This window comes from Lissotriton helveticus, chromosome 8 (assembly GCF_964261635.1).
Source record: "Lissotriton helveticus chromosome 8, aLisHel1.1, whole genome shotgun sequence".
In the NCBI taxonomy this organism is placed as follows: domain Eukaryota; kingdom Metazoa; phylum Chordata; class Amphibia; order Caudata; family Salamandridae; genus Lissotriton; species Lissotriton helveticus.
In genome coordinates this window covers 351,752,952-351,780,546 of record NC_136069.1, presented here as the reverse complement: position 1 = coordinate 351,780,546, position 27,595 = coordinate 351,752,952, and the positions used below count along the sequence as shown (strand labels likewise).

The 27,595-nt window shown below is 46.0% G+C and overlaps 1 long non-coding RNA gene across 1 annotated transcript in view; it reads right to left on the bottom strand.

Moving 5' to 3' along the window:
• Positions 1-27,595, bottom strand: part of LOC144771634 (uncharacterized) — a 220,887-nt gene that overhangs the window by 165,332 nt on the left and 27,960 nt on the right. The window contains exon 2 of the long non-coding RNA XR_013599404.1: positions 16,751-16,892. This is a non-coding gene — a long non-coding RNA (uncharacterized LOC144771634). The remainder of the gene's footprint in view (positions 1-16,750; positions 16,893-27,595) is intronic.

Below are 27,595 nucleotides of genomic sequence, written 5' to 3'. Positions count from 1 at the left end.
TTCAATTGCGAATGAAGCATTGAATAAAAAAGATTTAGAAATTGTGATAGTAGACTCTGAAAATGATGAAGATCTGCTAGAAAAAGGGGCGGGTAAAGAGTCTGATCAAGAAGCGATTGATGATCAGGAGAGTATTGAAAAGCAGAATAGAAGCTCTGAAAGCAGGAACGGAAATTCTGAAACTGGGAAGTTAGAAGTAATTGAAGAAGAAGACGAGTTACCAAGTACCAGCTATAAGGATGATGTTCCTAACAGAGTGAAGCTGCCGAGTAGAGAAGATCCTAAAATCAGATTTGAAATTTCAGATACAGACTCAGATGACAGTGATGAAGATATTGAAATAAGGAATTTCAGAAAAAGAGCTTGGAGAACAGAATGTAATGTAACCGAGCCAAAGAAGAAATTACTAAGAAAAGGTGATAACTGGCCAAGTGAAAATGAAGGCATAAAATTCAAATTGGTGAACAGATCAAAAGAACAAGTGAATGAGGTGTCAAGTCAAAAGGGCGACCCTGAAAAGAAAAGTGAAGCAGGAAAGAAAATAGAAGTTATTAGCAGTAGGGCAAAAAGAGTTGTAAAACCTAACCAGAAGTACAAGTCCCCTGAGTGGACTTATATAATCATCCCACCTATGCTGGAGGTGAACAGTAGTAGTCAGGAAGAGATAGATGAAATTAGTGACAATGATTGAAATGTTTCTGTAAAAATTTGAGGTTTGTTTTTGGCATCAGGCTGAAGAAAATGTGTTAGGTGACACAAGGTCGAAGAAATTGTGTTAGTTGGGAAAATATATTGATGTAAGATGCAAGGTCGAAGAAAAACTGTTAGAAAGTAGGGTTTTCTTAAAAAAAAATCAAAAATGGGGGGTGTTGGAAATTAGAATAATTTACAAACTTTAAATTTTAGAAATTTTTAATTTTTGATTTTTGTTTTCTGTAAGGCTTTTGTTATCAGAGTGAAAATGCCCTATACTTATACTAATACCAACTCTAGATGTTCCATTTTAAGGAGATGCTGTAAAATGTCTTCTATTTGTGTGATTCTAATAATCTTGCTTTGGTTAATTTTAGCTGTCATTTTCCCTTTTGGGATTGATAAGGAATCGTACAAAGCTAATATGACAAGTAAAGCTATGGCTAAACAAGATAATCATGGTGCAACAAGTAAAACTAACAGAATTATTGATCACAAACCAGAGATCCACCAAGATAGATCTGTTGGTGATTTTTCTAGCAATACTTTTTCAAGACTTATAGCAGAGTATGTTAAAGTGATGGAAGTCAAAGACTGCTACATTTGTGTAAAATTGCCTGCTTCTGTTTCAGAGGGAGTGACATATACCATGCTTCCTCTTACTTATAATTACAAAAAGGGGGTGGTGATGGACAGAGTATCTGAGTTAATCAGAACACTCCTACCCAGTCAACAGATCAGGCCTTGATCCATCACCGTTTTTTAGCTCACTGCACCATCCCAGTTCAGAACCTGGCTATATGCAAATTAGTCTGTCCCTGGCCCAGTGCATCATGGGAACAGGGCAGACCAAACTACCAAGCCAATTCTTCACTGGAAAGGAAACAAGCTTCCGGGGACCGGTTTCTGGCATTACAGCCGTCTTCGGCCCGGCTTGCTTGAATCCGGATGGTGCAATGAGCAAGGGACTCATGTCTGAGCATACCCTTCCACACTCATGGTGGCCAAAATAATTACAAAAAGGTGGTGGTGATGGACAGAGTATCTGAGTTAATCAGAACACTCCTACCCAGTCAACAGATCAGGGCTTGATCCATCACCGTTTTTTAGCTCACTGCACCATCCCAGTTCAGAACCTGGCTATATGCAAATTAGTCTGTCCCTGGCCCAGTGCATCATGGGAACAGAGCAGACCAAACTACCAAGCCAATTCTTCACTGGAAAGGAAACAAGCTTCCGGGGACCAGTTTCTGGCATTACAGCCGTCTTCGGCCCGGCTTGCTTGAATCCGGATGGTGCAATGAGCAAGGGACTCATGTCTGAGCATACCCTTCCACACTCATGGTGGCCAAAATAATTACAAAAAGGGGGTGGTGATGGAGAGAGTATCTGAGTTAATCAGAACACTCCTACCCAGTCAACAGATCAGGGCTTGATCCATCACCGTTATTTAGCTCACTGCACCATCCCAGTTCAGAACCTGGCTATATGCAAATTAGCCTGTCCCTGGCCCAGTGCATCATGGGAACAGGGCAGACCAAACTACCAAGCCAATTCTTCACTGGAAAGGAAAAAAGCTTCCGGGGACCGGTTTCTGGCATTACAGCCGTCTTCGGCCCGGCTTGCTTGAATCCGGATGGTGCAATGAGCAAGGGACTCATGTCTGAGCATACCCTTCCACACTCATGGTGGCCAAAATAATTACAAAAAGGGGGTGGTGATGGACAGAGTATCTGAGTTAATCAGAACACTCCTACCCAGTCAACAGATCAGGGCTTGATCCATCACCGTTTTTTAGCTCACTGCACCATCCCAGTTCAGAACCTGGCTATATGCAAATTAGCCTGTCCCTGGCCCAGTGCATCATGGGAACAGGGCAGACCAAACTACCAAGCCAATTCTTCACTGGAAAGGAAACAAGCTTCCGGGGACCGGTTTCTGGCATTACAGCCGTCTTCGGCCCGGCTTGCTTGAATCCGGATGGTGCAATGAGCAAGGGACTCATGTCTGAGCATACCCTTCCACACTCATGGTGGCCAAAATAATTACTTACAAAAAGGGGGTGGTGATGGACAGAGTATCTGAGTTAATCAGAACACTCCTACCCAGTCAACAGATCAGGGCTTGATCCATCGCCGTTTTTTAGCTCACTGCACCATCCCAGTTCAGAACCTGGCTATATGCAAATTAGTCTGTCCCTGGCCCAGTGCATCATGGGAACAGGGCAGACCAAACTACCAAGCCAATTCTTCACTGGAAAGGAAACAAGCTAACGGGACCGGTTTCTGGCATTACAGCCGTCTTCGGCCCGGCTTGCTTGAATCCGGATGGTACAATGAACAAGGGACTCATGTCTGAGCATACCCTTCCATACTCATGGTGGCCAAAATAATTACAAAAAGGGGGTGGTGATGGACAGAGTATCTGAGTTAATCAGAACACTCCTACCCAGTCAACAGATCAGGGCTTGATCCATCACCGTTTTTTAGCTCACTGCACCATCCCAGTTCAGAACCTGGCTATATGCAAATTAGTATGTCCCTGGCCCAGTGCATCATGGGAACAGGGCAGACCAAACTACCAAGCCAATTCTTCACTGGAAAGGGAACAAGCTTCCGGGGACCGGTTTCTGGCATTACAGCCGTCTTCGGCCCGGCTTGCTTGAATCCGGATGGTGCAATGAGCAAGGGACTCATGTCTGAGCATACCCTTCTACACTCATGGTGGCCAAAAGAATTACAAAAAGGGGGTGGTGATGGACAGAGTATCTGAGTTAATCAGAACACTCCTACCCAGTCAACAGATCAGGGCTTGATCCATCACCGTTTTTTAGCTCACTGCACCATCCCAGTTCAGAAGCTGGCTATACCCAAATTAGTCTGTCCCTGGCCCAGTGCATCATGGGAACAGGGCAGACCAAACTACCAAGCCAATTCTTCACTGGAAAGGAAACAAGCTTCCGGGGACCGGTTTCTGGCATTACAGCCGTCTTCGGCCCGGCTTGCTTGAATCCGGATGGTGCAATGAGCAAGGGACTCATGTCTGAGCATACCCTTCCACACTCATGGTGGCCAAAATAATTACAAAAAGGGGGTGGTGATGGACAGAGTATCTGAGTTAATCAGAACACTCCTACCCAGTCAACAGATCAGGGCTTGATCCATCACCGTTTTTTAGCTCACTGCACTATCCCAGTTCAGAACCTGGCTATATGCAAATTAGTCTGTCCCTGGCCCAGTGCATCATGGGAGCAGGGCAGACCAAACTACCAAGCCAATTCTTCACTGGAAAGGAAACAAGCTTCCGGGGACCGGTTTCTGGCATTACAGCCGTCTTCGGCCCGGCTTGCTTGAATCCGGATGGTGCAATGAGCAAGGGACTCATGTCTGAGCATACCCTTCCACACTCATGGTGGCCTCTTACTTATGGCATAACATGCAGCGTGATAGCTAGTTTATTTTATCAGACTGGTCGTTTAGAATATTACTATTCGAACCATGATATAATCTTTGCAAACTTAAAAATTGACAAAAGCTTAAATAAGCATAAACAAGTTAAACAGATGAGGGAATTCTTTATTGTGACTAATGAACTCACCTACGAGTATGCTTTTAAAAACAATTTAACTTGTAAGCTGAGAGCTGAAGAAAAGTCTTTCTTGAATATAGTTGAAGAAAGAAGAGCAATTTATAAGAGAAACGAAATGCTTAAGCAAACCAAATCAAAATTTTGGCAAATAGAGGATGAAAAGCTAAATGGCAAATCTTTTGAAAATGTTGCTATTCACATAGATAAACCTGCTAGTGGTAAATTTTGTATTAGAAGAGATAATACGCTGTTTGCTAATTATTTTGTGGGTGCCAGTCAATGTGAGGACACTTATCAAATCATGGGGGGTTGGGGATACAAAGGTGGCAAGGACCCAATTTTCCCTGGAATTTATTTTGTGTGTGGAGACAAAGCCTATTACAACCTCCCAGACCACTGGTATGGGACTTGCTTTGTTGGTTTAGTCTTTCCAACATTTTTTCATGTTGATAGAAATGCAGAGGGTTCATTTGAGACTAACAGTCATCTGAGCAGATTTAAAAGAGAAAGTTTCTCAGAAATTTTGGGAGACATTTTTGAAGCAGTAATACCTTTAGTGGTTATAACCCCGAATGCAGTCAAAATCAGAAAATTGTCCACAATTGTTGACAGATTGTCAACTGATACAGCTAGAGGTTTCCAATTGGTGGATACTGAGCTTATTGCTATAAGGTCCATGGTAATGCAGAATCGTCTTGCACTTGGCATTCTGCTAGCAAAAGAGGGAGGAGTTTGTGGCATCTTACATGTCCAACACTGCTGCACCTATATCCCTGATAAAAGTCAGAGTATTGAGATGTATATCAAAAACATTTCAGAGATTCATTCAGAAATTGAACCTTTAGAGGAGGAAGATTTTTCAGAACGTTTGAGCAAAAGGTTTGCAGCAATCAAAACCTGGTTTCAAGAGTAAGGCGGTTCAATTTTAGGCAAAATTTTAACACCTTTATTAGTTATAGTTTTTGTAATACTTTTGTTGAAGATCAGTTGCATGTTACACAAGAGAAAGAAGTACCTAAGGGAAAATAAGAGAATTTATAAGCTTAGAAAGGAACAAGAGAGAGAGATAGAGCTGGAAGAGTTTTGTAGAACTCAATATGAGAGTTGCAGGCAAACAGCTGAGACACAACTTTAGAAATACTAATACAGTGTAAATCAAAACATGTTCATGGAATATAATTTTGCTAAATTTTTTGGGTGTAGTTTGGTGATTTTGAAATCACCAGATGAGGGAGTTGATGGAGCGAGATTCAGAAATATATTTGTTTTTGACTCGCAAAGTTAAACTTCCATAATAAAATAATTGTATTAATCAGCATGAAGTGAATTATATTAATCAACCTAGAATAAAATGCATACACGACACAAGGGACTAATACATGTGCTCATATATGTGCTCTATGTTGCATCTACATGTACGTGAGAAATAATAAACTAACCTTGTCTATTGTTTTTGTCAGAATTAAATGCGGCTGTTTTAATTAATGGCATGTGCTTATTTGTGTGTGCCTATGTTATGTCTTTCCGTCTTTATATGGCACGAGTTTGAGAAGGAATCCTGTTTGCTGCTTTACATGCTTTGGCTAGGTAACATTTATTAATGGGTTAACAATTAGCAAAGGAGGGTGGGTAACAGAACAAATTCTAATTCTTTCATTAATTGATGTCTTGTGTTTGTTTATACATTAGTTTTGCGAATGGGCCTAAGAAAATGGCTGGCAGTGCTGCAGATTATGAAACTTGACCAGAGTGAAGCCTTCACTGATGCGCAGACGAAAAAGCATTTTGCTGAACTGACAACGTTTAATGCAGAAGCAAATTTGGTCGAGTCGAAAGTGTTCTTGGAGTCATATTCAAGGACAGGATGTGGCATGGCCTGCCAAGATTAGGAAGTGAAAAGTTTTGTGCTCGGAGAAGGTATCTTTCTTGAGGAAGCAAAAAGGATGGAGAAACTAAGAACAATAAGGGCTATGATGAGGCCCGGACTTGGTCAGGAGTATGTGACCTAATGGTGGACTGACATGGCTCAGCCAATTAGAAGTTCGGATTTTCAGAAAGAATGCGTGATAAAGATACTTTAGCTAGTCAGAAAAGGTATAAAAACTGACCCCTTTGGAGGGAGGGCGCTTCTCGCTTTCCGAATCCTGAAGGGCGTGCCGTGCTGAAGGACTTGTTGGAGCATGTAAGGATCAATAGGGTTAATGACTATATCTTTAGGTTAAGTCAGTTTTAGACAGAGAATTTAGGTGATGGAAACTGTTTATTTTACTTAAATCATGCTAATTGATTTTACTTAAAATCTTCAGTCTAATGTGTTATTCCTCAATAAAAGCTGCTAAAATTGCTAATAAAGTATTTAATAAAATGCGCTTACATGATTAAAGTTAATAAAATAAGATTTTGAAACAACAAGCTGTACTTGTTTATTCATGGTCTTGTTACCATTAGTTGATCCATTTACCTTAGTGACTTAATTAATATGTTATATGCTTAAAACCATGGTGATGTATATAAATGTGTATATAGTTTGTGAACAGGTTCTGATTAATTAGGTCACATGATTCAGTTGCCCAAAATCTGTCTTGTTAGTTAATGGGCCTCGTGAGTGATATATGATTAATGGTGAGTATCTGGTGTTGGGTAGCGTTGTTGAGACAGAATTTCTATAGGGGCGCTGGATCACTACCTATGAGTCAAGACTGTGACTAGACAAAACACAGATCTCATCAGCAAGTCGTTAATGACCAGCATTATGTTACCCATTTAATTAACCCCTCAGAATTGCTGGACACAAAGATCTCTGCAGCATGTGCCTCAAACGTGTAAAACATTTTTAAATGCAGACCTTTTTGTTACCAATTTAATAAGCCACAGATTTACTGTCACATTTATCCTTGTTACCATTTTCTTTACAACAGAGTTTTAGAAACAGTCAGGTATAGGTTGATTCCACTTGTTGTGACCCCATCCCATTTCCGCTGCCACACTCTGACCCCCAGTTTATCGGTTCTCAGAGTAAATCTTTTCCACTTCCAGCACTGCAGGTCAGCAATTATTGGAAGAGCCAATTGCCATCTCTTGGCCTCGTTTCTTTCAGGCTCTTGATGACAGGAGGAGGAAGAGGGGACAGAGAGGGATGAGGCATAATCCAGTTACAGACTGCTGTTACTGCACGACACTGTAGGTGGATGTCTTGATTGTGAATGTCAGAGGGGCGTAGATCAAGTATGATCCCATCCCACAAGCACAATCCATTTTTATTTAGCCGACATACTGCTCATGACGCTAGCTGTGTGTCTCTGGTTTTCCCTTTTTCCCACCCCAGGAGCCCTGCAGGCCCACACTCTCATCTTCCAGCTCGATGCTTTCCTGCTGATGCTGGTAAATTTGGTTCTGATTCACTACTATTTAGATTTGTTCCCTTTTTAGATACACCACATTCATTTTTATTATCTTCCATAGGTGCCCTACCCCACACCCCCCCCTCTAATGTGATGGTCCTGAAGAAGACCCCTCTTAGTGAATCATTGTGCTGGTCCTCATAGGGGTCGAAACGTCGACTTTTTCTTTTCCTTCCACACCAAACTTGGTTTACAGTGTCTTTGTAACTGCTTCCTATGTTTATGCTATTGCATTAACTGTAATTGCCAGAAACCTGGCAGGATAGGACTCTGTATCAACTGTGGATGTATATATATATATATATATATATATATATATATATGCACTACCTTCCCCTTGCACATCATTTGCACTGATCCCAATTTTTGCACTTGTCACCCATTTTGCACCGGTTTTAACAAAAATGTAGCTTTTGACATACCTTCTGTCATCCGAATCGTTGATCTTTTTGACAACCCTTGTTTATTTAATTAAATTACTGTCATTCATTGCATATTTTATCTGGTGGTTCTATGTAATTTGTCCACACATGTGGTCTCTGACATTTTTTCGAATCATTTCCACTGTGACTATTTCTTTGTGTACCTCTATTTACCCGAGTCCAATGGTCTATCTGGTTACCCCATTAATACATAACTTCTCATGCCTCAGGCAGCACAGTATATCTGCTACAATGTGGCTGTCAGGGTGCACATGAGTGGTTTCCTGGGGCCAATGAGAAGGCACACACAGCAGAAGGTGAAGGATCCCCACGACTGTTGCAGCTTCTTTTAGGGCTACCTGCCGGGCCTATCAAGAAACTGGCAGAGGGACTGCATACATGCCAACATTTCGGAAGAGAAAAGTGGGGGATTAAAACTAAAATCATCGCAAAAATGTATTTCCCCCGTTGACTTCTTTTGAAGCAGAGGAAATTTCAGGCAGGCGACAGCCAGAATAAAGTCCTTTTTGGCTTAATAAATTTGGGGTCTCCTGTCTGAATTGGGGAATTTGCAGTGGCGTAGCACGGTCAGGTGGTACCCGGTGCGAAAAATTCCTGGTCACCCCGGCTTGACAAAATGGCAAAAATATGTGTTTCAAACACATATTTTTGCCATTTTGACACCCCCATCAGTGATGACGCACCCACCGCGTCCCCCTTCCTACGCCACTGGTCATTTGGCATGTATGGGCTTGAGGTGGGTCTTTCCTTTTTATACCTGCCCTTGCTGCTCCAGCCGGGTCCTCGTGGCTTGCTGGTACAAATGTCCAGGCATAGATTCCTGCTCTGCTGCTACCAAAGAGCCTCCGAGGTGCCAGCAAAGGAAGGAAGGTAAGTAAAAGATTGTTGTTTCTCTGTGCTTGTATGCATGTGTTTGTGAGTATGATTGTAAGTGATTGATAGCGAAAGGGATTGAATGAAAGTTTATGTGTGAGTGTTAATGAGAGGGAAAGAGAGTCAGAATCTGAGATTTAGAGTGTGTATGAATAAGCTAAAATAAGTAGGAGGGAGGGAGTGTATGAGTGTGCTAGAAGTAATGAGTGATTGGAGATTTTGAAAGAGAGTGAAAGTGTGTGTGTCAGGGGTGTAGCTATCACTGGTGCAGCAGTGCCGTCACTGAGTGCGAATGGGTGAGTCTGTGTTTGTAGGTTAGAATGAGAACTAGAGAGTATGAGTATGTTTGTGTATGACAATGAGTGGGAGTGAATATGAGTGAGAATGAGTAAGTGAGAGAGTCTGAGGTAGTATGAATGAGGGGGAAGAGAGTAAATGCGAGAGGGAGTTAATATGAGTAAGGCAAATTTTTAAAAATACATGGGGTGATCTCAAGGCAATTAATATGCCTCACCACTTTCAAAGATCACCATTTACCAATGTATTCTACGCTGAGTCCATTTCGTATTTTGCCACCTCTCTGGGACACGAAAGGCAGCCCCCAGTGGCTCTGTTTTGAAGTGTACTGAATATATGGCTGACATTGCCGTTTCTCCAAAAGCCCGGCCCCCTATCCGCCAGGGCCACGCCCCTCTCGTCCTACGATGCAAATGGTTCTCAGTCTGGCAGGTCTGCCGAAGGAATAGATTAATAAATGTATGTTTCCTTCATGTAGGCTTTGCATTTAAAGAGTAAACAACAAGAAAGGGCATCTTGGACGGGCCTGGCAGCGCTGATCTGCAGTCAAGTTCTAGGTTACTATGGTAACAGTTTCAAGCCACTTGATAATTATGCTGGTTGCTCATAATATCTAAGCCCCGGGAGTATTTACGTACACTCTTTCCCTAATTGCTTATATAACAAACATAGGAAATAAGAGCAGCAGGGCCCCATTGGAAACTCACACAGAACATTATGTACACAAATAGCAATGCAAACGTCATAAATAGCATTCTTGGGATGGAGCTGCCCTCTGCTGTTCAGCAAGGCACACACACGCACCATGGTTAGCCCGTTATGAGTCATCACAATTACCTCTTTGAAATTCAGCCAATAGGTATTCACGCGCGCTATGTGTCGCCAAACGTACTTCTTTTATTACTTCTAAGTCTGGCATCATTCTGCTGAGGCCTACTACTGAGAAATTATGTACTTCGCGCATGTATATGTGACTAGAAATGTCGAGAACTTTCAAAAAGCAACAACATGCTTTTAATATTAAATATGATAATTCTCATTTAAAACACAAAACGTAACTTAAAATAAAAAAATATGACAAATGTATGTTCCCTCATGTTCCAAAAAGGTTATATTGTAGAGGTATCCAAATAACTCACTAATTCAATGTGGTTTTGAATGGACCCACAATGTAATTCTCCCAAGTCCACATAGCAGAAGAACTTTTGATGAATTACTACTGCATGGTCACACAAGAAAGGACGTTAGAGCATCCTTATAAATAAGTTCGTTCAATCATACCCCTAAATTACGTAGCATACTGGAGTTATAAACCAGAAATTCAAATACGGGGCCTAGTTCACTGATGTGTGCGCTTCAGTAGGTATGACATCCTTGCAGTACTTCTGGCTTATGATTGTAAAGATGGGGCCCTAGGCCCTCATGCTGTGGTAATGATGTGACACGGACACTCAGTTAAGGGTAGTAAGAATGGCCACGAGCACGTGCGCTCGGCCTCTTTTATTGGCAGCGTCATGTGACACCATGACGTCTGTGGTGGGTGGGGGTAAAGTATAGTACATCACTCCTGAACACTAGAACGTGTCCATGCTAGGACACTACATCCCTCCCAATTTTTAATAACAAAAACCCAATGCCAAAGTTCAACCTGTGGGAAAAACACAACGGTATATCCGGATGCAGTACAGTGTTCAACTTCTGCAGAGTCTCTTTATCCGCCGCTACTTGAAGTCACAGACGATGTTCAGCCTGCTGCGGGGAGCACTAGTTCACGGTGGCACCGGCCATGGGTGCTCGATGGATCCAGTCTGCTGAAGACTCTGCCATGAAGTTGTCCTCACAGTCTTTCATTATCTTCCTTCTGTGGCGACAAACTCAGTTGGAGTTCTTGTGGTTCGCCGCTAGACGTTGGTGTGCGTTATCCAGTCCTGGCTTTGTCTTCACCCGCGGCATGCATCCTACTTGGCAAAAACGGGTTTGTTGCAAGGCATCCCTCTTACCAGAATTGCACCTATCGAAGGTGTTCCCCTGCCACGGAATATCCTTGAGGCCCTCTTTTCCAGATTTGCACTGGGCTGGGTGTACCGCACCATGTTGCTCCAACTCCGCCGTCAGTGGGGGTAGGGAGGAGATGATGGGTCTCACCTCAGGGTCCACAGCCTCCTCCAGAGGGTGGCTGTTGGCTCCGGTCTTTGCTTGCGATGTCTTCGCCCTCCCTGGACCTTTGCGGACGGGCGGCTGATGACCATCTCACGTCGGGGCGACTGTCGTCCTGGAGGCCTCTGCCCCTGGGCCACCACGGCTGGCATTGTCCAGTGTCCGTGTGACCCCAAAGGTGGATGTCACAAACGGTCTTGCCTGCTCATCTCCGCAGATCCTGGGTGTGCGGAAGCATCGTGGATAAGCCGGTCTTCTCGCAGTGCCACGGCGTCCACCAGGACTTGTGCTCCGGTGTCCTGGCGCTTGTCGCCTTCCTTATCCTCGGGAGTGTGAGTTGTCTTCCTACACTCCTCTCTCTTTTCCTCAGTTGGTTCGCTGTGGGGACATCGCGTTACACTGACTTCTCCTTTCACTCTTAACAGTGGCAACAGGCCACTCTGATATACTTCCTTCCATTCTTCTTGCGGTGGCAAACGTGCCACTCCGATCTCATTATCCTTTTCTTCTTGCAGTGGCAGACGTGCCACGCAGATCTCTTGACCCTTTTCTTCTTGCGGTGGCAAACGTGCCACGCAGATCTCATTATCCTTTTCTCCTTTTCCGCTTCGCGGCATAACTTGGACCGATCTAGTTTCCTCTTGCCTGGCCAGGCTTCTCCATGCAGCGCGCGCACTCTGCATGTGTCTTCCTGGTCTTGTCCTTGTCGGAGGACACTCTCTCCTTCTTCCTCAGCAGCCAGAGTTAGTCGCGAACCTTCCTTTATCTATTTTTCTTCTGGGTGACGTTCGTGGGTCTACGTCGGTAGACCTCTTCGTGGTTGAACGTCCTGGACCACTTGCTGGTCCACTTCTGCCGATCTCTGGCAGGATGCCTTCAGTCCTCCTGTCGGACCTTGTGCTGCAATGATTCTTGTGGACCCTTGCATCGGTCCCCTCCTGTCGCGACTCCCCTGATGGGTCGGCTTCTGGGATCGACCAACTGGCTGGTCGGCGTCGCGGTGCGACCATCTGACTGGTCGGCCTTGGGGATGCGTCACGTCGTGTGACCGTCCGGGATACCTCACTGCGCGATGGCACTCCATGCGCTCTTCATCCTCCTTGCGATGGCGTTGTGTCGCCATGTGGCGCGTGGTCTGCGCACTTACTGTTCAGGGTCTTGGATACCTGCTGCGCACATCCTCCGGTTCCTTGGGGTGCGGCTTCTTTGCTCTCCGGTGCGGATTGGTACCTTCCTAGAGCTTCTTCGGTGCAGTTGCTCCGTGCGCTCTTTCACCTGGTTGCGGTGGCATCAAACAGCCACTGGGCATGCACTCTGCGCCCTTGTTCGTCCGCGTCGTCGGGTACTTGCTGCTTCTGTTCGTTGGCGGGAGCTGTTGATGTTGCGATGAGCACCTGTGGCCACAAGGTGTCACTGCTCTCTCCGTCCTTTGATCACGGCAGTCTTTTCCCTGGAAGTTCTTCCAGTGCTTGATTGCTGACTGAGGCATTCGTGCTTCTGCTTGCCTCACTGCCATCCTCGCATTTCTTTGCCTTTTTGCGTCGCGCTGGAAGTGGCAGCTGCAGACTCCTTGCTGTGGTGGTTGTCTCCTGCGCTGCTGCGCACTTGCTTGCTGCGTGTGTGTGGCGTCCCTGCGCCACTGGTGCGTTGTTGTGCAGTGTCTCTTGATCCTTGGCAGTTGCGTGGTGGCCTGACACCACGCTGGCGTGTTCTTGCGCTGTCCTTCAGCTACCTGCAGCTGTCACACCAGCTCTGTGCTGCCTCTGTGTCTTTGCCTTGTCGCAGGCTTGTTTCTATTCCCTTTTCCTGGCTGCAGTTCCAGCCTCAGTCCACTAGATGGCAGTGTTGCAATTAGCTTAGATTCAACAGCAGCCTGTCTTGCAGCTACCTTCTTCCCGTGTTTTCTTTTCTTTCAGTCAGCTTCTCCCGGGCTGTACCGGGGGCTGGAGCCACGCTGGGAACCGGACCTCCCTCTGTCTTCCTGGTGAGTCCCTTTCCTGTATTTGTTCACCTTTGGGGGCAGGAGGGCACAGGCATCTTGCGTGTGTTGCTGACGGAGGGTGAGGCAGTTCTCCGGTCTCATGTAGGGTGGAAGGGGCATGTCAGAGTCCCCGCTGAGTGCAGTTTTCCTCAATTTCAGCGGCGCTGGCCGCTTGCAGGCGTTTCATTCTTCTGCCAGGGGGGGGGGTGGCATACTTCTCTTGCCGGAGGCCGTCCTGCCTTCACTTCTCTTCGCCCTCCCTGCCCGCGGCAGCCTTCTGCAGTCCTCGCGCGGGCAAGGGGGGGTGGGGGTGTGTGTGCTGGGCGATGTGTGGTCGTGCGGGGGCAGGGCGTGTTTTGTGCTGAGTGGGTGGGCTCCGCTTCAGCAATTTCTTGGCGGGTGTGTAGTGCTCGACTCAGCGCACCGAGAGGCGGTGCATTTGCGGCATGCTGGTATGCGGGAGTAAAGATGCTCAGTAGGCCGTAGTTGTAATGGAAGCTTTATTGAAGCAAATATATAAAATACAGGTGAGTGCCAGGGAGCAGCTGAATCCTTGGACTGCTCCAGTGTAACTGACCCTCACATCAGAAAGATGCACATACAACGTTCTAAACTGAGACCTCGTGCATTCTAACAAGAATGCAAGCACGAGTCTTAAAGACATACCAAGGTGCAACATAACACATCCCCCTCCCTTAACCAAAAGAAAACAAAACACAAAGGAAAAGAAAACAAAAGTAAAATAAAAGAAATAAAACCAACAACAATAGAATTCATTTGGTTACATAGTCCTTAAGCCATGAAGGTAAAGCACATGTTCTTTTCCCATGTTCCCTTTCCACAACAATGGAATCACAAATGTCACTCTTATCTCCACCAACAACCCTTCCTCCCCTCTCACTCAAAGACTGATTGACAATAGCAGAGTCATCAACAACCTCATTATTGTTACCTCCAACATCAGCCAATTGAGATTGTAAACAACTATTTTCAAAATGTTTCTCAATCCATTCATAATCATTATGTCTCTTACCTACTTCAGTACATTGAACATTATCCTGTTTAGGATTAATAGAAATACTTTTCATGTTCCATATTTTCCCATCACTCAACCTTACAGCATTCCTCAAAACCTCAACTACTTGTTTGGGTGGATCAAAACAACTTTCCCCTTTCGGTACTTTCCAAGGTTTCCTCACACGCACCCAATCCCCCACCTCAATTTTTACATCTTTAGTGCAATAATGATCATTATAAAAGCTTTTACTCTTAGCATGGAGCAGATCCAGATCTCTCTTGACCTTAGCAGAAGACCACTGTGTGACCTTCCCTTTTACTAACCAGCCAGGGTTTATTTTGCTTCTTGGTAATCTGCCTCTCATCATAACAAACGAAGACAAACCAGTACTAGCTTGTGGTGGTGTTCTGTAAGACCAAACCGCCTTTTGTACCTGAACTTTCCAATCCATTCCTTTGTTTATAGTACCCTGAAACACACCTTTGATCACTCTGTTAAATCTTTCTACAGTACCAATTCCGCTAGGATTGTATAAAGCAGTGGTTTTATGCTTAACACCACATTTTTGAAAATAATCTTTAGCCATGTGTGACAAAAATTGCACTCCGTTGTCTGTAAGAATGCAATTTGGTAAACCTTCCATAATAAAAATCCTATCTAAAACTTTTAAAACAGAAAGAGTGTCTGCTTTATCTACAAATCTTACAATAGGCCATTTTGTAAATAGATCTATAGCCACTAAACCAAATTCTTTCATCACACCCATTGGTCCAATGATATCCACAGCAATAGTATCCCAAGGTAGATCCGGGATTAATCCTTCACTCATACTTGGTTTCAAAGTTCTGAGAGTTTTATCAGCCGAACTGCACACTTCACAATTCCTCACAAACATTTCTGTATCTCTATCAACTCCTGGCCACAAAAACATATTTTTGACCATTACTTTGTTCCTCCCAATACCAGTGTCCTTCATGACACAACTCCTACAGGTGAGTGCCAGGGAGCAGCTGAATCCTTGGACTGCTCCAGTGTAACTGACCCTCACATCAGAAAGATGCACATACAACGTTCTAAACTGAGACCTCGTGCATTCTAACAAGAATGCAAGCACGAGTCTTAAAGACATACCAAGGTGCAACATAACAGCGGGGTAGTTACCCGCATTAGCGGATGGTGATGCGTGCGGTCCGCTGCGGGTCGCCTCACACCCGTCATGGCGCCATTACTTTGCGGGTGGGCTCCGCTTTTAATCACGCTTTACTCTCATCGCGAGGGGATCGGGAGGTGGTTAGCTACGCCACTCGCTCCCACTCATTGTTCAATGAGAGTCACGGAGACGGGGTGGACTCCCGCGGACCTCCGGTCAGTCCCTGGTGATTCCGGGTAGCCTACGGGCTCACCTCAAGTCCGGCTGGCGTCACGGCTGTCGCGGGTGGGCTCCGCTGTGTCGCGACGTCCTGCTGCTTCTCGCCGGGCTCCTTGATGCGGGGCAAGCACCCGCTGGGCACTCACTCTGCCTTCTGTTGCGATTGATGCAGGTGGGCTCCGCTCAGGTCACTTATCTTCCTCCAGGCACTCTCGGGCAGGGGCGACTCACTGTGGGCCTCCGAGGTGTAGGGTGTGCTCCCGGTCACTGCGGGCTGTGTCGCGGGGCTCCGACGTGCCCACAGGTTTCTCAGCGCGTCGTGCCGTGTTGCAGGGCGTGCCCTCTAGGCGTGCAGCTCTCTCCCCCTTTTCATCGAATTTGGGCAGTGGCACGCATGGGCGCACGTACCGACCTCGTTGCCAGTGTAAAGATGGGGCCCTAGGCCCTCATGCTGTGGTAATTATGTGACACGGACACTCAGTTAAGGGTAGTAAGAATGGCCACGAGCACGTGCGCTCTGCCTCTTTTATTGGCAGCGTCATGTGACACCATGACGTCTGTGGTGGGTGGGTGTAAAGTATTGTACATCACTCCTGAACACTAGAACGTGTCCATGCTAGGACACTACAATGATTGTTTCCAGTACTCAAAAAAAAGAAAGCAATACTTCTGGCTTACCCTTTGAATTCAGGATTAAAACAAGAAAATTCACATCAAAATATTTCTGAATCAGGGCATGTGTGTTAAAACCATATTACTATTGCTGGAACTTGCTTCTTACAATCTGCCAAAAAGCCTAACACTACTGTATTGTCATATACAGTTCTCTCTCATAAGTGTTTTGAACTTTTGTGAGTGACAAGAAGTATTGTGCTTTAATGTTTAGGTGAACACAGGATTACTGTTGACAGAGTGCCACAAAATACTTACCGAGGGGTGTTAGGTTTCACTAACCCAAGGAAAACCTTGAAAAATGCAGGTAAGTCAAGTCAAGTCATGGATATTTATTGAGCGCACATATCACCCGGCCGGAGGTCTCACGGCACTTGCGTAGACTCCTATAAGCAGAAAGCTAGAAGGAAAAAGAAAAGGAGATACTATTAATGGTCTAACAACCAAGTTTTTAATTCCTTGCGGAATCGATTATGATCTATGATAGCGAATAGATGGGGTGGAAGTTTATTCCAAAAGGTGAGTGCAAGATATGAGAAAGATCTAACGCCATTTGTGGCAGTACGAACTTTGCATGGAGTGAGGAGAAATTTGGTACTTGACCTTAACATCCTAGTCAGCTGGTACCAGCGCATGCTCTTATTCACTAGACAAAGAACCTTGAACTGAGTACGCTTCTTTATAAGGAGCCAATGAAGATGCTTAAGATTAGGTATTGATGAGGATCTAGACGGAAGGTTCAGTACCAGTCTGGCGGCTGTGTTCTGCAGGACCTGGAGCCTGGAATAGAGTTCTTCATTGATCAAGGCCAGCAGGGCGTTTCCGTATTCAATATGGCTGATGATCAATCCCTGAACAAGTGGCTTCCTCGATTCGATTGGGATCCATTGAAAGATTTTTTTTAGACTACGCATAATTCCATAACAGGTACCAATTACCTGGTTGACCTGATTTTTCATCGATAGCTGGTTGTTGATCATTACTCCAAGGTTCCGCACCACTGGTTTTGGGGAAGAGCAGGGACCCAAATTTCGGGGCCACCAGTCATTAGACCAAAATGTAATTGCTCAACATAATGTCCCCTAAATGTTGACTAAAGTGTTATATTTATCACAAACAGTTAGGAAACTCCGGCTGTGCAAGGTCAAATGCCCTACTAATTTTCCAAATATTTTCACCATCTTTCTGCACTTAATTTACCATTTAGCTGCTTTTGAGTAGATTCTCTAGTGTGTTTTATGACTAAGAATCTATATGGAAGGGTCAAGGTTAACAAATCAAATGTTACACAGATCTCACAGGCCAGAGATGGCAGAGCTAGACACATCTTACATGATTATGCAACAATATCACTGCTCAAATACATAAAGATGACAGGATAAGACAACAGTTATTTCTAAGGCTCAGATAGCAGTGGTGAAAATATCAAAAAGGCTTTAGCAAGGTAGATGATGTAATGCTTCCAAACAAGGCATAAAATACCAACCAAAACAGTAAGTGCCGCCTGTTACCAATTATTTAAAATCAGCAATAGGGCTGCTGGGCTCATCTTGAATTATTATTCAAATTTCACTTTTAAATTGTTTTGCAGTGAGATCGGAATATAGTAGGGCTAGGGAGGACAGGAAACGAGGCCCTATGTTCACCCTGCAAAGAAGTGCGAATAGGTACACCCAGCTTAGAGAATCAAATGCCCTGTCCATATCTGCCAGCAAGAGCACCGCCCGCTCCCCCAACCCCCTGACGGTCGCAACAGCAACATGTGCCTGGCAAATATTGTGACTGGTCGCCCGTTGGGGCATAAACCGGACTGATCGTGATGGACTAGTTGGCCAAGGCCTTAGCCAAAATCTTGGCCTCAACGTTCAGGAGGGAGATAGGGCGGTACGACGCATGTTGATCGGGAGGTCTACCAGGCTTGTGGAACACCACCACTTACGCATGTCTCCAGTCACTAGGCAGGCGACCCCGTTCCTTGTCCTCTTCCACCACCCTGCGGTAGTGGAGACCTAGCTGCAGGAAATACAGTTTAAGAAATGTTTTCGGAAAACCGTTTGGTCCCGGGGCCATTCCGGGGTGCAAGTCCCCAAGGGCAGCTCCCAGTATGTCCTCCGGGAGTGGATGATCTAACTCCACACTCACTTCGTCTGAAAGGGCCTTAGGGGGGAGGTCATCTAAGAAGAGGCCTAACACATCTGCGATAAGCATTCCTTGGGGGCCTAGAGATCTGTGTAGTATGTAGCAAAGCTCTCGGCATTAGCCGAGGAGTCCGAGATGGGTGTCCTGTCTGGTCCCACAATACCAGGAAGAGCCTGGGGGGTAGAGTGTCCCTTGGCACCTTCTGTGCAGCAGCTTGCTAGATTTATCTCCCCACTGGTTAAACCTGCTATGGGTTGCCAACCATGCCTGGTGGGCCTCATACAGTAGGAGATGCGAATAGCCCTGTTGCGCTAGCAGCAATTGGCAGCAAACATGCCGGCCCCCGTCTTCCCTACTATGAGGGACTCCCTGCGCATTCTACGGGCTGCCACACAGAAGGAAATGTCTACCCCACGAATTGTGGGCTTAATTGCCTCCCAGAGACATTCAGCCTCCCTCACAGAGCCGACATTAAATGTCAAATATTGATCGATGGAACCTTCCATATGTTCCCTGTAGTCCTCCTTCTGGAGGTTCCAGGCCAAAAAGGGCCACCGAAAAGGCCTGTGTGCCACTCCCACCCGTAAATTGAGGGCCAGCGACGAGTGACCCGAGAGCCCTCGTGGAAGGATATCAGCCGCCACCACCCTGCCGTCAACCGCCTGGGGAACAAATAAGTAGTCGAGGTGGAGTATTAGTTGTGTACTGCTGAGAGGTGCCGTGTAGCCTACGCCAAGGGTCCACCCAGTCAAAGCCCATCACTAGGGAGTGTAGTTTGGTAGGGTGTCAGGCCTCCAGTGAACCCCCAGGCCTCCACCGGTCTCTGGCAACATCCATCACGTCATTCCAGTCCCCACCCGCAACTGCCAGGCCATCCAGTAGATCCACCCACAGGGTCACAAGTCTCTCCCCCAACCCCCAGGAAAGCAGCGGAGGAAGTATACACTCCCCAGCACCAAAGTTTCTTCACCCACTGTGCCCTACAAGAACAAATACCTGCCCTGAGCATCCCCCCATGTCTTAACGTGCATGTATTGAACCCGGTGATGGATCCAGACTGCAACCTCGAGACCCCCTCACAAACCTGAGTAAAAGACATGAACATAGCCAAAACGATGAAAGCACAGCGCCTTAGTCCCCATGAGATGTGTTTCTTGCAGCATTAGAATGCCTGCGTGGGCGCGCTTTGCCTGTTTAAGGATAGCCCACGTTTAATCTTGTCAATCGCCCCTCTGACATTCCAGCTAATTCTCCGAAAGGACCCGGGGAGATCTTGTGGACTACCCAACATAGCTGCCATTGGAGGGCTCAAAACAAACCAATGATGCACACGACATCATACAATAAGCGCAAAATGACTCTGGAGTAACGTAAGACAGTGCGATCGAAGAACGAAAAATCCCCAACACAACCCAACAATTCCCCCCCACCCTATACCTCAATAACAGTGACGTACCTGTTGCGGTGGACAGAGCAGGCTGACCCCAACAGGAGGTCCCACCCCTCACCCCCCAATGGATCCCCAACTTACAGCCCATTGTCTGCTGCCCTTCTCTCTGTTCGTTAAAGTCCCACAGAGATACCGGACCTCTTCCATTCTTCTCCAGTCAAAGCAGCATATCAGAGACCCTGAGACTATAGTCCCACCCATCAGCTAGTCTGCCGACGCATGCTGTCGTGAATCCGACCCAGCCCGAGAGGACGCATGACTGGGAAGCCCTTCTGGACCTGGAACGCCTGTTACCCCTCCCTTTCAATTTGGGCTGCTTTTGGGCCACCTCGCATGAGGAGGAGTCCGACTCCCTCCTGGGTGGTGTGTGGGGATGTAGTCGCACTGTCTCATCAGTCCATAGGAAGACCTCCTCTGGTGAGTCATAGAAATGAGTATGCGACCGATACACCACCCACAGACTGTCTGGATAAAGCAAAGCATAGGGAAGTTTGAGCTCTCGGAGGCCGGCTTTGGCTGCCATGAAGGAATGCCTCCGCTGCTGGACCAATTTCATATAGTCGGGAAAAATCAGGAAGCGGGCATTGTCAAATAGTAACGTTTCTTTGGCCCTAGCCTGCTTGAGGATAGCGTCCCGATCGTGATAATTGAGTAGCTTTGCAATGATAGGCCTCGGGCGAGCTCCAGGTGGGGGCTTCTGCATTAAGGCTCTGTGGGCGCGCTCCACCATGAAACATTTGGATAATGACTCCCGGGGGAGCCAGCTCTCGAGCCACTGAGTGAGGTACCGCTCCATATCCCTATCCTCGCATCCCTCCGGAAAGCCAACAAAGTATAGATTGTTGCGCCAAGCCCTCCCCTTCGCGTACTCCACTCGCGATGCTAGTCCACGTTGCTAGGTCTCCAGAGAAGTCACCTGCTGCTGCAAGGTGGCAACCACATCTTCCACCCCTGAAATTCTTGTTTCAGTCTCAGTGATGCGTGCAACTGCGTTTCGTAGGTCGTGCTGCAACAGCATGACGTCTGAGCCAACTGCCCCAATTTTGGCATCTATGATGTCCCTGGACTGGGTGGTGGCCGTCATGAAAGCGGCATTGTCGGGCACATCTCAATGCGTCGCCCCAATACCGCCGCAGAGGCCCCCAGGCCCCTGAATTTGTTGATTGTGCTCTGCTTGGCCGAACCTTCCCCTGGCTTATCTCTTGTCATGGCAGGCTGCGCCCCTCCCCACGCCTTGGACAATGTACCGCTCCTGGTCAGCGGAGTGCCATCAGAATAAGTGAGTTCGTCTAGTCTGGTCGGAAGCAGCAAGAGTAGGAGAGCGCGGCCAAAGTGGCCCGACCTGACCGCAGATCACAACACCGTTAACAAGGAATAAAGGAGGGGACCAGGGAATCCAGGTCAACCGGGGCCACAGGCACCAACCATGCCCGACTACCAGTCCACTCTTCCCCGGGCACCCCACTCGCTGCCACCTCCAAATCAGGAATCAGGGAAGACCCCCAACGCCCCGCTCCACCTCCTCGCGGACCCATCACACCAGAGCCGCTGCATTGTAATGGCCCAATGAAAAAAGCCAGGAGCCCCACTGTGAGCCCACGCAGCCCGACCAGCCACCTATGCAAGGAGAGTGCACTGCCGCCAGAGGGGAGCAGAAGGCCTCCCTCCGGGCACCAAAAATCTGTAGGCTCCCCAAGGAGCGCATCGGCTCAGGTCCTCCACCAGGAGCCTCAGGAGACGCTTGAGCGGCCTGTCAGACCGCCGATGCGGGCGCTCCGTGCAGCGGGAGGGAGGGGCACAATGTTGGTCTCTTGCCAGGCGGCAGGATGTTTTGGCGAGTACGCTCTCTACCTCGCTTGAACTTCGGGCCACGTGTGTCCGCTCTACAGCACCTCCAGGAGGCACCTCCCTTGGCCCAGCAAAGCCGCAGATCCCCATGGTTTGTTTTGTGCAGGGGGGGAGGCGGAGGCGCCCGGATATCAAGGGGGGCAACGGCAAGAGAAGGACCCTGATCCCAGAGGGCCCCAGAGGTTGCTTGCGCGGCTTGACAAGCTTCTGATGCAAGTATATTGCTGGGCGGCGGGGGAGGGAGGCACACGCTGGAATCTAAAGGGGGCCGCTGGCACCAGCACGGTCTGGGACCCCAACAAGAACTGGCGGCTCACCAACCCAGCCGCACGTACTCCCAGCTCCTCCCCCTTGTGGTCCGATACAGCTGCCAATCAATGAGGCTCACCCTGTAGAAGCTGAAGAAGTGGGGTGGCAGCCAACCTCCAGTAGAAGACGCCCGGCCGGGAGGCACCCTCCAGGAAACAACCAGCCTCAACTGTGCAGAGCGTCGGCTCAGCGGCAGCAACATATATTGGGACATCTTTCTGCCCCTAAGCATTGGCACAGCTATTTTCAAAATTGCAATTGCAATGTTATTTTTCTTCACACATTCCTCTTCTCCGTATTACAAATCATTATTTTTCTCCATTAATAATCCATACTTTCACTTGAATTAATTATGCTCCTCATGCAAGGAAAAGGACATTTCCCAAATTTCCAATGCTCCTGCTGGGCCATCCGAACCTGCCTTCAAGAACACGACTAGAGCCAAATTCATACATAGCAGTTTCATTAAAATCCAATGCATTTCGGGCCTCTGGGGCCCTTCATCAGGGAAAACTGAAAATAACAATTACACATGCTTTAATGTTACATCAGCCAATATATGCGAACAAGTGCAACACATCTCTCTCTTCTTAGTTTCAATGATTAGTAAAACTTAGAATGCATTCTTTTCACTTCCCCATGTGTTTCTGACATACTCAAGCCCCACTTTTTAAAGGAACTTAACTTGCTTCCTCTCACTCAGTAACTCATTACCATACCTTAACCATGACTCCCTGCAACCTCGATCTACTCTTTCCTACTTTCCAGCAGCGGCACCACCCGCCGCTGGGGAACCCAGGTATCGCCCTAATCGAGGTCCCGGCTTCCACACCAGGCCGCGAGGCCCTGCCGTCTACAGGCCCTGCCTCAGGCCGACACCACTCTGCCTCTTCAGGCTATGTAGTGGGTTGGGACTCGACCCGAGTGTACAGTGCCAGTTCGTGTCACTCCCAGGGTAGCTTTGGGGTGTAGAGACAGACCGGAGAAGAAGGATTGTGCAGGATAATAGTCGAGGCTGGAAGGAGCTCACATTGCACATGTCCACGGTCACCTTGATGGCTTGCTAAGCCACACCCCCTGTCCTTATTTCCTTTTTATGACTTCTTGTGACTTCAGGTGTCTGAGGCCCTGCACACCTTTGTTTTATATTGGTTTGGGATGCATCAGCGTTTTGTGTGTGCATCAGAAATGTTCGTCCTGAGTGCTTTTACTTACTTTAGGTTCCAGAGTGTACGGTTGATTAGCTGGACTTCATTTCTGTTGACAACACGTTCTGGCTTTGCCTCTGAAGGTGCATGTATGAAACTTTTGTTGTTTATGGTCTACCTAGGCGTTTCCTAAGATATTACAGCAGTTTGATACATTTATGTTGCCTTATGTTTGGGGCTTCCTTCACTTTTCGGGTGACTTTTGAAGCAAGATTGACAAAGAAATATAGATTTTGCTACTTGGAAATCGCTGATGGGTGCTGATATGAAAGTTATTGTTACACATCAATGCCTTTATCATACTAAGGGCAAAAGTAAAGTATATACAATACTCATTTCTGGGCTTTTATGTCCTATATTTAGATGTCTCTTCTTGTTCATTAAGGCCCAGGGACTCTGGTGCTTGGGCCGTGAAGGATTTCCTTTAAACATTGCGCCTGCAAAATGCCCTGGCCAGCTGCCCTCCCATGAGGGGATCATCTGGATAGGCTGGACAGTCCATTTGGGTGGGCAGAACTAGGGGTGTGTAAAATCCGTGAAATTTGATTTGAATAATTTTGCAAAATGCCCCAAAAAATTATGGGAAAATATGTGAAACGCAAAACCAGCATTTAGAGCTGTATTTTAAGTGCAAAATGCATCCTTGCATCTATTTTGAACACCATAAAATGTTAACATCTATTGGCTTTGACAATGCATGTTAGGTCTGTTATTCAGACTTTGGTCACCTTTCACATCAAGTTTTTTAAAACCTCTGCCTTCTCCTCAGATGCTGCATACCGCATGTGCTGTCTGTATTGTATAGATGTTTCATCTTGTTGCCTAAAATGGATATTTGAAGATGGCTTCAAAGTTGTCTACCATAACGTTTTGCTGGATTTAACATCCTAGACTTGATTTTACTTGTGGTGCTCCCCGTTGAATTGTTCTTGCAAAAGATCTTTGATGCTTTGTTTTTGCTGCAGTTTTGAATTATGGTCCCCTTCTGTTTAGTAATGAATTGTTCTTTATTTTTATCACCTCTTTTTACTTTTTCCTGATTTTCAATATGTTGCTGCGTTCATTTCCATCTCTTAGCTACAATGAAGTATTTATTTTTTGATGTAGTCATCATCGAACATGTTTGTTGTCAAACTACATCCAGATATCTGATTCTTAAGCCTCTGTTGGTCAAAGCTGATGGTTAGTCCAAATGTCTGCTGAATTATGCTTACTGGTAGGGCTGCAAATCGGCCCAGTTTATGTTCAGTGTATTTGCTGTGATCTTCCTGGGTATGTTACTCCTATTCTTATGCATAGATTCATGGCATGGATGTCCAACTAGTGTTATAGCACACAAAAAAGTGAAGGATTGAATGCTTAAATGAATCTCAGCCACTTGTAATTACTCAAGCCACATCCCAGTCTCAACCCTGCTCCAATGAGAACAGTCCAGCCAGACCAGGCAGGCCAGACCCTCCCTGACCCGGAACACAAGCAACCCACAACTGATTTTGCCCTAGCAAGGGCTCATCACTGGAACCAAGATATACGTGGCTGGGTCCAAACTGGGGTGGATGGTGTGCAGAATAATGATGAACTGGGATGTGGCCCGAGTAATTACCAGTAGCTGGGATTAATTCAAGCATTCCATCTTTTTTGTACATTTTAGTGTATCACCATAAGTGAGATAGGTATGCCCGTGGACACTGTCACTGAAACCAAGCTACACCTGGCTGATGTGACCTAATTATGGCAAAACCAGACCTGTGTTGCTTGTGTTCTGGTTATGGGAGGACCTGGTGTGGCAGTTCTGGCTGGACTATTCCCTTTGGAGCAGGGTCAAGGCTGATTTGCACATGGCAGTGTCCAAACTGAGGTGGCATAGTGTTCAAATACTGATGGACTGGGAGGCGACCACAAGTAATTACCAGTGGCTGGGATTAGTTCTAGCATTCCATCCACTTTTTTTGTCCATAAACAGTATTATAACCATCTGCTTGTTTGACATGCTTCTTCTAACATAAAGACAGGGTTGTGTTCACTTTTAAAATGGCATTATATTCTTAATATTTTTTTATTTGTTTTAGTTAAAGAGCCATACAAAAAATATGAATCGGACAGAATAAAAACATTATAGTAATCAGTGCCAATGTTGCAACAAAAAAAATACAAAGCATTGTTGAGCACATTCCATTCAGTGTCTATAGACTCTCCAAAGCAATATTATTCTTGCACCGTGGTATTGCAGTCAGCTCACCAAAGAGATGAGGATACTCATGATAACAATAATTTAAAGGAACACCAACTTAGTATACGGTCATGGATGTTGATTCACCAAAATGGCAGGGGTAGCAAAAGTGACATCACATTCCCTTTAACCTTAATGACATCACATGAACTGACGTCAGATGACCCTCAAACCTGTTTTTTTCCAGGAAGTCATGTCACATGGCCTTAGCGATTATGACATCATAATAATTGTCAATGCTGAAGCTCCATTATAAATGCATGATTAATATAACAGCACACACAATAGTCTATTGTAGCCACCATCCACAGTTTTCGTCTGACTTGATCATTGAAAGTTCTGGGACGTAATACTTACTCTGAATTGTCGTGAGCGAGTAAAGTAAGAAAACCAGGCCACTAGTAGGGGGTTTCTCTCCCCTGAGACATTTTTGAGAATAATGTGGACAAATAGTGTATTTGGCCAAGAATTATCTCCAGGTTGTCATTACCTATATTCTACCCTGGGGGTCTATTATGTCAAGAATTAACTCTGGTGTGCCAGTATTTTGTCACAGGTGTCTGTCATGCTAAGAAACGCCTCAAGAACGCCTGTACGGGTATTTTATAATGGGTGCCGCTACAAGACAATAATTATCTTCAGTAGGCCAGAGCCAACAGGCTTGCAGACCTCAATTTAAATGTGGTTGGCCGTGCCAGAATGTTCTTTCTTGCTTTTGCAGGTGTGCTATCATGTTTCTCATTTGGTGCAGAAGGTTTATTGTTTGTATTAGACTGCTAATAGTGAGGCCAAAAGGGAAGAAATTGGCAGTGACCGTGGAAACCTAAAGGTCAGAAGATGCATTCTGTTCATTGTGTACTAGGCTGACGAGATGTTGAAGGTTGTGGTCTATGGCCCCAGTCTTGATACAATGGGAAACCTAAGATAGGATGCGGATGCTCCTCTCAACTAATGATTTGGTTGGCTCCTGGTGGTGTGAGAAAAGATAAATATGTTCCTGAAACTCCTGTTGTTTTAATTGGAGATCCCACAGTTAGTAAATTCAGATTCTTTCTTACTTAGAGGGGTACAGACCTCTCTGCTTTCCCTGCGAGTGTGAAGCTTCATGATGAACACCTATTTCCTTTTTCCTAGACGTCTACTGAAGTCTAGATCATGCTGACACCTTCTAGGCACCCTAATTAGAATCCCTGGTTAGATGATCCTACAGTCGTTTAGGTTTAGAAGAGAGAAGGAAGTTTCTTTATAGAAAACCTATTTACTATACTGTGTTTCTGCATTGTTGTGGCTGTCACTATTCTGTATGTAGTCTTATTATCGCTTAATCTACTGAGATATTTCATCTTACCAGCTGTATGGTTGTATCTTTTGAACCTATTCTTATTCTGTTTATACACCGGATTGATTCATGCCCTACAATAAACCCTTTTTACCATAACTAGTGATTCGGTATTGTGGAGTCACATTGGTTTCACAAGTCCAACATGTATTGCTGATGTCCTCTCCTTTACAGCACTTGAAGTCAACCAACAAAGGTCTATACGACAAACGGGAAAAAATCTTTGATGACTTTACTAAAAGATGGAGGTGTAAGTATCAGCACGCGGTTAGAAGCAGCGGACTAAGCTATGACGTGCCTATTAGACAGATGCATTTTCCAAGCTGTGTTATAAACCTATGTTTTTGGGCAGTGTTCTAATCCCTTACATGCCCTGACAGCCTGTGTGCAGATGGGGAGATGGGGCTTTCTGATTCCTAAGACAAATTAAACAGATGTTCCAGTAATTCCTCTCAGATGGTGTTCCTGTTTACTTCTCTCTTAACATGTGTTCCGTGAATGTAATAAAAATAAAAATGCATGTGAACAAGAAACATAACGTTTGCCAGTAATTCCTCTGCCCCAGTCCTACAAAATTCAA